The 13,512-nt window shown below is 39.8% G+C and overlaps 1 pseudogene; it reads left to right on the forward strand.

The window, feature by feature from the left end:
- Positions 1 to 10,664: 10,664 nt before the first annotated feature.
- LOC114471515 (sperm-associated antigen 6 pseudogene) lies at positions 10,665 to 13,196 on the forward strand (annotated as a pseudogene).
- Positions 13,197 to 13,512: the final 316 nt, after the last annotated feature.

Genomic DNA, 13,512 nt, shown 5'->3' on the forward strand with positions numbered 1-13,512 from the left:
GATTGTATGGCACTACAAGCTCCTTGAGATAGACTGGTGCCTGTCCATTTAGGGCTTTATAAGTGAGAAGAAGAATCTTGAATTCTATTCTATATTTTATGGGAAGCCAATGCAGAGAGGCTAATACAGGAGTAATGTGATCTCTTCTCCTAGTTTTAGTCAGTACACGTGCTGCAGCATTTTGAACCAGCTGAAGTGTCTTAAGCGACTTGCTCAGGCAGCCTGCTAAAAGAGAATTACAATAATCCAGTCTAGAGGTAACAAAAGCATGGACTAGTTTTTCGGCGTCGCCCTGAGACAGGATAGATCTGATTTTAGCAATGTTACGGAGATGAAAGAAGGCAGTTCTTGAAGTTTGTTTTATGTGAGAGTTGAAGGATAAATCCTGATCAAATAGAACCCCAAGGTTTCTAACAGTTGTGCTTCGTGCCAGAGTAATGCCATCTAGGGCAGTTAGGCTAGCATAGGTTTCTCTAAGGTGTCGTGGGCCCAGTACAATGACCTCAGTCTTGTCTGAGTTGAGAAGAAGAAAATTTTGGTCCATCCAGGCCCTAATGTCCTTTAGACAGGCCTCAAGTTTAGATAGCTGATTTGTCTCACCTGGCTTCATTGATACATACAGTTGGGTATCATCAGCATAGCAGTGGAAGTTAACAGAGTATTTTCTCATAACATTACCAAGGGGGATCATATAGATACAGAAGAGGATTGGACCTAGCACAGAGCCCTGAGGAACCCCGTAGCTTACTTTAGTGTACACAGAAGACTTATTATTCACGTGTACAAACTGGTACCTATCAGATAGGTAGGACTTAAACCAGTTTAGGGCAGTCCCTGTGATTCTAAGTAATTTCTCTAATCTCTCTAGTAGAATATAGTGATCTATAGTGTCAAAAGCTGCACTAAGATCTAATAAAACCAGCACTGAGAGTCGTCCTTCATCTGAAGCCCAGAGTAGATCATTAGTTACTTTAACTAAAGCAGTCTCTGTGCTGTGTTGAGCTCTAAAACCTGACTGGAAGTCCTCGAACAGGCTGTTGTTTTGAAGGAAGTCACAGAGCTGAGCTGCCACAACTTTCTCAAGAATCTTTGAAATAAAAGGAAGATTAGATATAGGCCTGTAGTTTGCTAAAGTGCTGGAATCAAGAGTAGGTTTTTTGAGAAGGGGTTTGATTACAGCTACTTTAAAGGACTGTGGCACGTAGCCTATTGATAGGGATATATTTATTGTCTCCAACAAAGATGGGCAGACCAGGGGAACAACTTCTTTAAACAGCTTAGTTGGGATCGGATCTGAAAGGCAGGTCGATGGTTTGGAGGATGAAATAATAGAGTTAAGTTCCTGAAGTCCTATATGTGTGAAACAGTTTAGGTTAGGCCTATTTACATTTAATGGTACAGCAGGCCCAGGTGAAGGCAGGGAGTGGCTAATTTTATCTCTAATCTTATGAATTTTATGGTTAAAAAATGTCATAAAGTCCTCACAGCTGAGGGCTAGAGGAATCATGGGCTCAATAGAGCTCTGACTTTGTGTTAGCCTGGCTACAGTGCTGAAAAGGTACCTCAGATTATTTTTATTTTCTTCAATTAGTGAGGAGTAGTATGTAGATGGACTATGTCGTAAAGCTGTCATGTATTTACTATGGCTTTCTTGCCAGAGTATTCGTGACTCCTCTGTTTTATTGGAGCGCCACATTCTCTCTAATTTACGGGTTGTTTGTTTGAGTGTGTGAGTTTCAGAGCTAAACCACGGAGCTTTCCTCTGACGTTTAATAGTTTTTTCCCTCAATGGGGCAATTGAGTCCAAGGTGGATTTTAGTAGACTAGCAGAGCTATCGACAAGCAGATCCAGTTGAGAGGGGTTATAATTAATATCATAGTTATTTATTGGATGGTGCACTGAGTTTAAGGCAGCAGGAATGGCCTCTTTAAATTTAGCCACAGCACTGTTGGATAGATTTCTACTTGTAACTATTTTATTGCACAGTGCGAGATCCTCTAGGATAATGTTAAAAGATATTAAAAAGTGATCTGATAGCAGAGGATTTTCAGGGTAGACTTTTAGTTCGTTAATATCAAGGCCATATGTTAGAACAAGATCAAGAGTATGATTTAAACGATGAGTAGCTCCATTAATAGTTTGAAAAAAGCCAACTGAGTCTATTAGGGACATAAAGGCTGAGCTCAGGCTATCACTATCTTTGTCCACATGGATATTAAAATCTCCTACTATCAGTATTTTATCAGAACTGAGGACTAAGTTTGATATAAACTCAGAGAATTCTGATAGAAATTCAGAATAAGGGCCTGGAGGACGGTAAATTATCGCAAATAAGACTGGCTGGCAGGTTTTTGATTTGGTATGAGATAAATTTTATTTATTTATTTATCTATTTATTCAGTTTATTTCCGACATGGTTACATTCACTTTTTTTTTTTTTTTACATTTTTTTTTTTTTCTTTTTTGTACATGCAGAAAAAGGAGACGAGAGAAGCAGTTTGCTTATCCGGGTCCCGTCCCCTGTTTTACCATCGCAAATTTACATGGGTTTACATGTCTCTCTGGTCAAAACATTCTTGATTTCTTCTGAACCGACCTTTTTTGTGTATTCTCATCTGTAGTCAGTGTTGTCCTCCTCCTCTATCTTTGTTCGTGTTGGCCTTGTTCCCTGCCAGACGTTGTTAGCATTCCTCCAGTTCAAGAACAGTTCCTCTTTCGAAGGTGTTTGGAAGGTTTTTCCCTTTTCATCCATAATGTCACCTTGTTTTGTCTCTACATCAAGGGTAATCCAGCTGTTGTTAGTTCTATTGGCAGTGTTGTATTTTCCACTGTCTGATGATGGGATCAGATCCAACTTGTATAAACACATTATTATATCCTAGTTCACAAGCAAGGTAGTATTTTAATGTAATATATCTTAGTTCATAAGCGTGTTTCTAACTGCTGTTGTTAGTTCTATTGGCAGTGTTGTATTTTCCACTGTTAGATTTAACTTGTATAAACACATTATTATATCTTAGTTCATAAGCAAGGTATTAATTTCATTGTACAGGAAAATGTGTTTCTAACTGCACATATGACAATAAACACTTTGAATTTAAATTTAATGTAATCCTTAATCACCCCACCACCTAGCAATTGAAATGAATAAATGACAGACCTTTTTTACTCTTGGTTTCCACATTTAATTCAGTCTCCGTAAAATAATCACAGTCTGAGTTTTGTTTCCAGTGTTTATATAGATCTGGGTCCATATCCATGATTACCATCAGTAATGTTGTTGTTTAGGTGGATCCTTCGTATTTTCCCAAGTCTTCCATCGTTTTGATGAGAACTGGTTTTCCGTCATCTTCTTCCAGGATGTAAATCCTGCAGTTTTTTGACCACGTCTTCACAATCTTTCCTTCTTTTTTTATTTGGCGTGCCTTCCATGCAATGCTTGCATTTTGTTTCGTCAGGTTTTCATTGATGTACACCTTTGTTCCCTTCAGTTTATTTCCTTGCTTGAGTATTTCTCCTTTGAATTTCATATTCGTGAAGGTTATTTTTACAGCTCTGGTATCATTTCTCTTTGGCAGGAGATGGCAGGAGTTGATGTTGTCAGGGTTCAGGACAATGTCCTTCGACTTCAGGTAGTCAATGACCTGTTGTTCGATCGATTTTGTTTCTTCGTCACTCCTGGGTTTTATCTTTAGGCCTGTGATGATGACATCTTTCTCTCTTTCCTTTTGTTCCAGCTGTTCAACCCTAGCGTTCAACAATTTTATCTCTTCAGCATTTCTTTCATTCTTTTCTTTCAGTACCTTTGCTTCGCTTTGTAGTTTTTCCAGTGAGATTTCCAGCGTCTTTTCCTACGACTTTATCTCGGCAGATAGGTTTTGTAGACCCTCGCGTATCATCTCCTTGACCTCTTCCAAACCCGAATTGGGTTCTGAAGGGCCTCCCTGCGGTTTTTTCACCATTTTCCTTCAGTCTTGGGCCCAGTTTTTCAGGCTGTTCAGGCTGTTCAGCTGTAGCCAGCTGTAGCCAAGGTCGTGTTATCGGAGCAAATGAAAACACGTCTGCTGTCTCCAAAGACCAGAGAATTCTGGTCTGGTAGAACCAGGCTTTCAAAGGAAGTGTAACTGGCCTTTGGTTTAGGATAGATTAGGAGAGAGGAATGATAAATAGCTGCTACACCACCTCCACGGCCTATGTCTCGTGGCATATGAGTATTTAAATGACTGGGAGGAGTGGCTTCATTTAAACTAACATATTCATCTTGATACAGCCATGTTTCAGTTAAACAGAATAAATCAAAGTTATTTTCTGAGAAAAGGTCATTTACTAGTAGAGATTTGGATCTCAGTGATCTAATATTTAATAGAGCACATCTAATGCTTTTATGTTTTGGTGTTTCTAGATTTGAGATTTTAATTTTTTTCAGATTTTTATAATTGATAGCTCTTTTATTTGATTTTATGTTAAAATCATTGTGAAATATGGGTCGGGAGACAGACACCGTCTCCATAAAATAATGTTCATCACCATCACAACAGTTGTCATGGCGATGAACACAGCTATCATAATAGCAATGGGAGGGAAACTGTCCTAAGGCAAGCACAGAGGGGCGTGGAGGACTCCCCCTCTATAACATGGTAAATAATGAAATATTATAAAATGGTTTGTGTTACCAAATCTTCAAACATAGACAAGACCGAAACAGGCAAAAGTAAAATGTTTGTATTCCCAACATAAATCATTACGTTCAAGTTACTTTTTTCAGAAACAAAATGTTCAATATATATATATATAAAAATAGGACAAAAACATAGAACAGATGCACCGCCATTTGTAGTTTATATATATATATATATATATATATATATATATATATATATATATATATATAGGAAAAAAACATAGAACAGATGCACCGCCATTTGTAGTTTATATATATATATATATATATATATATATATATATATATATATATATATATATATATATATATATATATATAGTGTGTGTGATGTTTTCTTTGCAACAGCAATAACCTGCCAGGTTACAGCTTAATATTAGCAAATTAGGTTGAAAAAAAAAGAAATGGGTTGAAAAATGTGAAAAGTTGAAAAAATCATTAGCATTCACCTAACAATAGCAATAACCTAGCAATAGCTTAATATTAACAATTTGGTTAAAAAAAAAAAAAGTTAAAATTGGTTGAAAAAATTTAAATAGGTTAAAAAAAAGTTTTTAAAAAGTTGAAAAATGTTAAAAAGTTGAAAAAAAGAAGTTGTAATGGGTTGCAGGTAGTAACTGAACATGTTAAAGGTTGGTTTAAATCAGTTACAAAATGGCTGAAAGGGTTAAAAGTTCCTATAAAGGGAGAAAAGGTGGAGAGAACATGTAAATCACACAGAAAGATAGATTTAAAAGATGAAGTCATAGGTGAAAGGTTAAATAATGTCATCCGAGCTAATTAGTTACCATGGTAACTGCAGTGATCACATGCACCTGTGGGAGGTTGTGTACAGGATGACAAGCAGAATTTAGCCTGTTACAGCCAGGAGGAACTTGTGTAAAACACATCACAAATAGAAAACTAAATCATTTACAGAAAAACTGGGCAGTTTGTGAGAATCACAAGGCTTTAGACTACAAATGAGTTAAATTTCATGTTTTTAAGGCAAAAGGTGTGCCCAGGAGGACGAGAGAAAAACCATGGATTTTAAGCAGTGACTTGATGATTCCCCAATGGAAACAACCCTGTAGATTTGTGGGATTATGTCCACTTCAGGCTTGATAAATCAAAAACTACTAAAAATGTAATATTGTGAGCAGCTAAACACACATCTACTACTTTTGAGAAAATTAGGTCTCTGTGTTCAATATTTTGGAAGTTATGACAATTTGTTTGACAATTTTGAGACACTCTTAGTTCACGAGTACTCCACTCTAATTTGAGGAACATGAAGATTTAATGGTTGTGCTTGAAGCTTCATTGGTCAAAAACAGTTAAAGATAGAGAAAATGTGAAGATAGAAATTAAAAGACAACAGATTTGTGAACATTTTAGAAGTTGAATGGTTTAAATCGGTTGAAGAATGGCTGAACAGTGGAACTTCAAAGTTGGAGGGTTGAAAGTTGAGTTTTCTCAAAAGTGAATGGGAAGGTGAAAAGTGAAGAAGTTCAATTGTTTAAAAAGTGAAAAAGTTACAAAAAAGTTGAAACAGAAAAAGTAGCTGAACATTTTGACACCAAACTTGTTTAAAATCGGTTGAAAACTGTTGGAGTTACTTGCACTGGCAGAATAATAACTACTACTATAATAATAATAATAATAATAATAATAATAATAATAATAATAATAATAATAATAATAATTATTATTATTATTATTATTATTATTATAAAGTTTAATGATTACGATATATATTTATTTAATTAGTGAGGATGCCAATGCATCCTCACTAATTAAATAAAACATGTACAGTAAGTGGCGATATCCACATATTCAAGTTGGTTACAACACGCCAATGACCAAGAAAGAAGAAGAGTGAAGTGGCCCAAAGCTGCACATAGTAGAGAGTGGAGAACAATTATGGGGCGCAAGCTCAAGCTTGATAACCCTGTAGCTGGCCACCTTTGTTGAGGATGACTATTATTAAAAAGGCCAAAACACCTCCTGATTCAAAAGAACACCACTGATGATGTGTTCTAAATGTACATCCTTCTCTATTTGACACACAGCTCCCACACCACTCTCAGGGGCGGACTCACTAAGATCTGAAATAAAGGGCAGTAAACCAGGTGCAAATGGCAACAACACTTCTACAAATGACAACAACACTTTTACAAATGGCAACAACACTTCTACAAATGACAACAACACTTTTACAAATGACCACAACACTTTTACAAATGGCAACAACACTTTTACAAATGACAACAACACTTTTACAAATGACAACAACACTTTACAAATGACAACAACACTTTTACAAATGACAACAACACTTTTACAAATGACCACAACACTTTTACAAATGGCAACAACACTTTTACAAATGACCACAACACTTTTACAAATGACAACAACACTTTACAAATGACAACAACACTTTTACAAATGACAACAACACTTTTACAAATGGCAACAACACTTTTACAAATGACAACAACACTTTTACAAAATATTTGTAATTCTCTCTCAACATTTGTAAAAGTGTTTTGCTATTTGCATTTGTTTTCAAAATTGTAAATGTGTATTGCACTTCTCAGCCAACTATTACTATTACTATTACTATTACTACTACTACTACTACTACTACTACTACTGTTACCAATACTACTACTGCTATTACTACTGTTACTACTACTACTACTACTACTATTACTACTACTACTGTTACCAATACTACTACTGCTATTACTACTGTTACTACTACTACTACTACTGCTACTATTGCGACTACTAGTTCTTCGGCTGCCACGTCAAACCGTTTAATCACCTACAATCTAAGAAATTTCACAAGCAACAGGTCAATGATTATTGTTTTTTAATGTTTTTTTGGAAGTTCACTTAGGTGAGCATTAATGTTGGAAAAGGTATTTTCATACTTTATCCTGGTATAAACATGGAGAGCTGAAAGTAGTGAAGCATTTAGATTTAATAGGCATTATCTCTCTCTCTTTCTTTATTTGCAGTCGGTCAATAACAACAAGGACTGTGCTATGATATGGGTTTGGGTTTAATGATATTTCTTCATCCAGCCTTATTCATTGAGGTTTTGTTGCCAACTTTTTAAGTCTATTTCTTGTGTTTCCGTGTTGCTTTTTGCCACATCTTTGTATCTAAGATCAGGTCTCCCTATTGCGTTTTCTTTGACAGAGCTGAGAATTCAACGATTGTCTTGGAACATTTTAAAAATGAAACTACTTTACAGTTTTAGAGCCTGTGTTCCTCCATCTTGAAATCACATGATTGATGATGTCACATGGCCCCACTGCCTGTGAACATCTCATTGTTTTCTATTGGAGTAAAACATTCAGCCTGATTTTTAGATCATTTAACAGCTTTTTAGATCAAAATGACAACTTGTGCTGCATTTGGTTGCTCTAAAATACAAGGAAAAGTTAAAGATGTAGATTAAAGATGTTGATTTGAACCTCTTTTGTTTGAAGGATGACACTTTGTTAGTGGAAATTTCATCAAATTGAGGAAACGCTACAAATATGTAGAAACATTTGCACACATTATGTTTTCAAAATCTCCAGAATTAATCTCAACCCAGCAGCAGTTATCATGCTCATACTGCAGCTGATAACCAACTAACCAACCAACCAACTAACCAACCAACCAAGGGACGGAGTGTGATTGGCTCAGAGGCTGCAGTACTCGCTCCAGTTCATGTCGTCTGTCTCTAGATTGTCCATTCACCGAGACAGGAAAGAGGAATATGATCAATCAGTGAGTCACAGATTAAGTTTGTGATCTAATCCACATGTTTGTTCTCCTGTTTTACGAACAAAAATCAATAAAGAACTGAATTGTTAAGCAGAATCGGAATTGTAAAAATCATATAATTTCCCATTTATAGGCCATACTATTTAAAAAACTTCCAGACGGGGGAAGGCAACGTCATGCTTAAATAACACTAGAATACTTTTTCCGGTGAAAAACATAATGAAAATGCATAATATTGTATGAAAACATGTTGGTGATGGTTTTAGTCCATGTCATATGGAGCTGAAGTCCAGCATTTTCTAAGATTTGGCCCCAGATTTGACATTTTTGTCTCTTTCTTATGCATTCCAACCAAACCACCCGTTTAGGTAAAAAATAACGTATCAATGGAATATTCTGTCATATTGCCCTTTCTGCCTGATTAGTCTCTTCAGTTGCGTTCAGTGTGAACACACCTTTAGAGTGATTGACGTCTGTAAACCATAGGTTGCAGTGTCTGAAATGTTGGCCATAGAAAGCTGATTACAGAGAGGCAGGTTTCTGACCTTCCTATGATTGTTTATGAATTTATTAATTGTTTATGAAGTTTTGTGAAAAAAACATCTCATGTTCACAAGTTGGTGGCGCTGTGTCTACAGTCAGTTATTGTTATTGGTATGTGTTAGTTGTCGTACAGTGATAGTTTGTGTGAAGTTTCAGATCGATAAGATTTACTGTTTTAAGGGTTAAAATGGTGATCTTGACCAGAGTTGAAGGCTTGCCATGCCCACACTGTATGAGATATGGAAATTTGAGTTTTTAGTACCATTAACATACATCAAGGGTAGTGTCACTTGCAAAAAGTGAGGAAACCCGACTCTCCAGAGATGCCACGCCAAAAAGAGCCTGAGGAGAACCAAGAGGCCAGTCAGCAATGTCTCCATCCAGGAGGTCAGTGTGGACATTGTGGAAGAGTACAAATACCTGGGAGTGGTGATTGACAATAAACTGGACTGGAGGAGGAACACTGACTCCCTCTACAGAAGGGGCCAAAGCCGTCTCTATTTTCTTAGACGACTGAGGTCCTTCAACATCTTCAGGAAAATGCTGAGGATGTTTTATGAGTCAGTGGTGGTGAGTGCGATCCTCTACGCTGTTGTTTGCTGGGGGAGCAGACTGAGGGTCACAGACTCAACAGACTCATCCACAAGGTCAGTGACGTTGTGGGGATTAAACTGGACTCTCTGACAGTGGTGACAGAGAGGAAGAGCCTGTCCAAGGATGAAGGCCATCTTGGTCAATAAGTCCCACCCACTCCATGATGTGCTGGTCAGTCACAGAAGCACCATCAGCACCTTTAGGACCTTTAGAACCTTCAGCACCAGGCTGATCCAACCACGGTGCTCCACACAACGCCACAGGAAATTATTCCTGCCTGTGGAGATCAAACTGTATAATTCATCACTGTAACCTCACAGCTTGATTGTTGTAAATATCTGTATCATATTTGTATATCATTTGAATATTGTTATTATTATTATTATTATTATTATTATTATTATTATTGTTATTATTATTATTATTATTATTATTATTATTATTATTAGTAGTAGTAGTAGTAGTAGTTGTAGTAGTAGTATCTATCCTACTTTATTTTCTACTATTGTAATGTGTGTGTATCTGATCCCTATTTTTTAACAGTGTTTTACTTAATTATACAATTATTTAAAGTTAATTCTTTCTTTTATTTTTGTTAAATGTTTTATTCTTTTATATGTGATTTTTTTTCTGTGGCTGTAACATAAGTAATTTCCATCTGGGATTAATAAAGGAATTCTGATTCTGAAAAAGCGGCATCTCCCACACCTGAGCACTCCAGGGAGCACAAACACACACAGCCGCCACCTCATCCTGAGGGCCCCCATGAGCACACACCCGCCCACGCCCAACGCCCTGGGTTTGGGTCCAGGGAACCCCCCCACCCGAGACCTCAGCAGATGGGCAGAGACCAAGGGGCAGCCAGCATCATCCTCGTGCGAACTAACGTATCTTATTCAGCAGCCAATCAGGAGTCAGCATTTTCCTCTGCTCTTGATGATGTCACAATTTATCTTCTGCAGTCAATCAGGAGTCAGCATGTTTCTTTGCTGTTGATGATGTCACAGGTTCTCTCAAAATCAAAGAAAGCTCCTTTTTCATAGGTTCCTTTAATGTCACAGGATCCTTTTGAGTAGCCACTCATCATCACACCAATAACAACGAAAGAAGAAAAAGTTCATTACTTCAACAAGGAATTACAGGAACAAATTTTGAGACAAAATGGAGAGCACTCTCTTCAACCAAACACTTGATATGGAGTCATCTTCTGACAAACCCACCATGATTCAGCAACAGATGATTGAAGCCTATGATCAGTCCCAGACATTAAGGATGGAATTTAAGCAGATCGTTGCTGATTTGTCAATCAACTCTGAGAACATGAAGGTCCACCAAAAGGAAAAAATGATTTCCCAGTTGCGTCTTTTCATGTTGGATGAGGATCGCAGCATCCAGCACAATGCAGTTTTGGCTCTGGGCCGTCTGGTAGAACACAGTGAAGAGCTGGCAAGGATTGTGGTGAAGAAAGACATCCTGCATCAGTTGATCTGGTCTATTCCTTCACAGCCTCATCATTATAAGAAGGCTACAGTGTTTGTGCTGCATGCTGTGGCCAAACACTCCCCTGAGCTCTCCCAGGCTGTGGTTGACAGTGGTGGGTTGGATATTTTGGTCTCCTGTTTGGGAGCTGTTGACCCTGAGGTAAAAGAGGCTGCCGCCTGGGCCCTGGCCTACATCGCACAACAAAATACAATGCTTTCTCAGGCTGTGGTGGATGCAGGTGCAGCCTCTCTGCTGTTGTCCCTGCACACAAATGACCTGGATCGGGAGGAGGTCAACACTGGCACCATCGCACTCCTGAAACAGATGATCCGCAGCCCAGATGTCAAACTGAAAAGGCAGGTGCTGTTCACTCTCATTCAGATCAGTAAACACTCAGTAGAACTGGCTGAGATGGTGATCGCGGCGTACATTTTCCCAGATGTCATGATCTGCCTCCAGGACCCGGATGAATATGTAAAGAAAGATGTCATCACCTTGATGTGGGAGGTGGTCAAACACAGTGCACAGTTATCTCAGGTGATTGTGAACTGTGATGGTTTAGTGGAGGTGGTGGACTACCTGGATAAAAGCCGTGGAAGCATGAGACTTCCCGGGATCATGATGCTGGGATACGTCGCTTCTCATAGTGAAAATCTCGCTATGGCCGTCATCCTCTCCAAGGGGTTGCAACAGCTGGCCATCTGTCTGTCCGAGGAGGATGAAGATCACATAAAGGAGGCCACCGTATGGTCCATTGGTCAGATCGGACATCACACACCAGAGCACGCCAACGCTGTAGCCACTGCAGGCCTACTGCCTAAATTACTGCAGTTTTACACGGGAGCAAGCAGTTTGGAGGACCTGCGGCTCAAAAGTAAGAAGGCTCTGAAGAACATCCTGCTGAAGTGCACTCACCTGCCCAGTTTAGAGCCTCTCCTCAGCAATGCTCCCAGCAACATCTTAAATCATGTGCTTGGCCAGTTCAGCAAGGTTATGCATCATGACAGTGAAGCTTGCCAAGAGTTTGTGATGAGTGGTGGGTTAAGTAAAATACAGGAGATGGATGCTGAGCCTGGTTCAGCTCAGAGGAAACTGATCAATTCCATAAAAAGCTGCATCCAAGAGGCTTCAGCCAACCGCCTCAGAACGGCCAAGACCCAACACACCCCGCTGCCTCCCCGAACACCCGCCACTAGAACCCCTGCTTGCACCCAACTTCCCAAACCTTTTCATGACCCAACACCCAACCCCCGGGGAGGGACCAGCAGAAGAGCCAAAACCCAACACACCCCGCTGCCGCCCCGAACACCCGCTACGAAGAACCCTGTTAGCACCCGCCCTCTCAAACCTATTCATGCCCCAACATCCAACCCCCAGGGAGGGCCGAGGGAGCCCCCCATTCGAGACTCCAGCAGAAGGACCAAGACCCAACACACCCCGCTGCCGCCCCGAACACCCGCTACGAGAACCCCTGCTTGCAGCCAACCTTCCAAACCTATCCTTGCCCCAACACCCAACCCCCGAAGAGGGCCCACGGAGCCCTCCATCCAAGGCCCCAGCAGAAGGGCCAAGATCCACGCCCAGGGAAAAACCAGCGAGCACCCTCCAGTGGCCAGGTCCAAAGCCAGCAGATGCAAGACCCTAGGCCCAGAAGCAACTGATCCCAAGGCAGCACCGGTGGCAAGCCCCCTCACCGGCACCCACGAATCCTGGCCAATCACTCCAGAAGCAACTGATCCTGAGGAAGCATTGGTGGCAAACCCCCCCACCGGCACCCAAGAACCTCGTCCAATCACCCCAGAAGCAACTGATCTTGAGGCAACACCGGTGGCAAGCCCCTCCACCGGTACCCAAGAACCCTGGCCAATCACTCCAGAAGCAACTGATCCTGAGGTAGCATTGGTGGCAAACCCCCTTACCGGCACCCAAGAAACTCGTCCAATCACCCCAGAAGCAACTGATGTTGAGGCAACACCGGTGGCAAGCCCCTCCACCGGTACCCAAGAACCCTGGCTAATCACTCCAGAAGCAACTGACCCTGAGGCAGCATTGATGGCAAGCCCCCCCAACGGAACCCAAGACCCCCATCCAATCACCCCAGATAGCACTAACCTAGGTTTAGAGTAATGAAAAAGAAAGATTTTTTTCGGTGCCTCGGAGAACTTGAAAGAGAGAACTGAAAGAGAGAACAGAATTTGAAATAATATGGATTATTGAGCCTATTGACATCAAACTTGTTAAAATTGTCTAAAAACTCTACTTGACAATAAAACTGATTTTGAATATTAAAACATACTGGTCCTTTGTGTAAACTTTCCAGCGTACAGTATTTTTAATTGGAAGAGTTGAAGAATTTCCATGCAGGACCTGAACATAACATTTATTGTCAGTGTGGGTGCGTGGCCCTTTAACTGCGAATGAATGCGCTGGTCGCTCGACCAGT

This window comes from Gouania willdenowi, chromosome 10 (assembly GCF_900634775.1).
Source record: "Gouania willdenowi chromosome 10, fGouWil2.1, whole genome shotgun sequence".
Lineage (NCBI taxonomy): Eukaryota > Metazoa > Chordata > Actinopteri > Blenniiformes > Gobiesocidae > Gouania > Gouania willdenowi.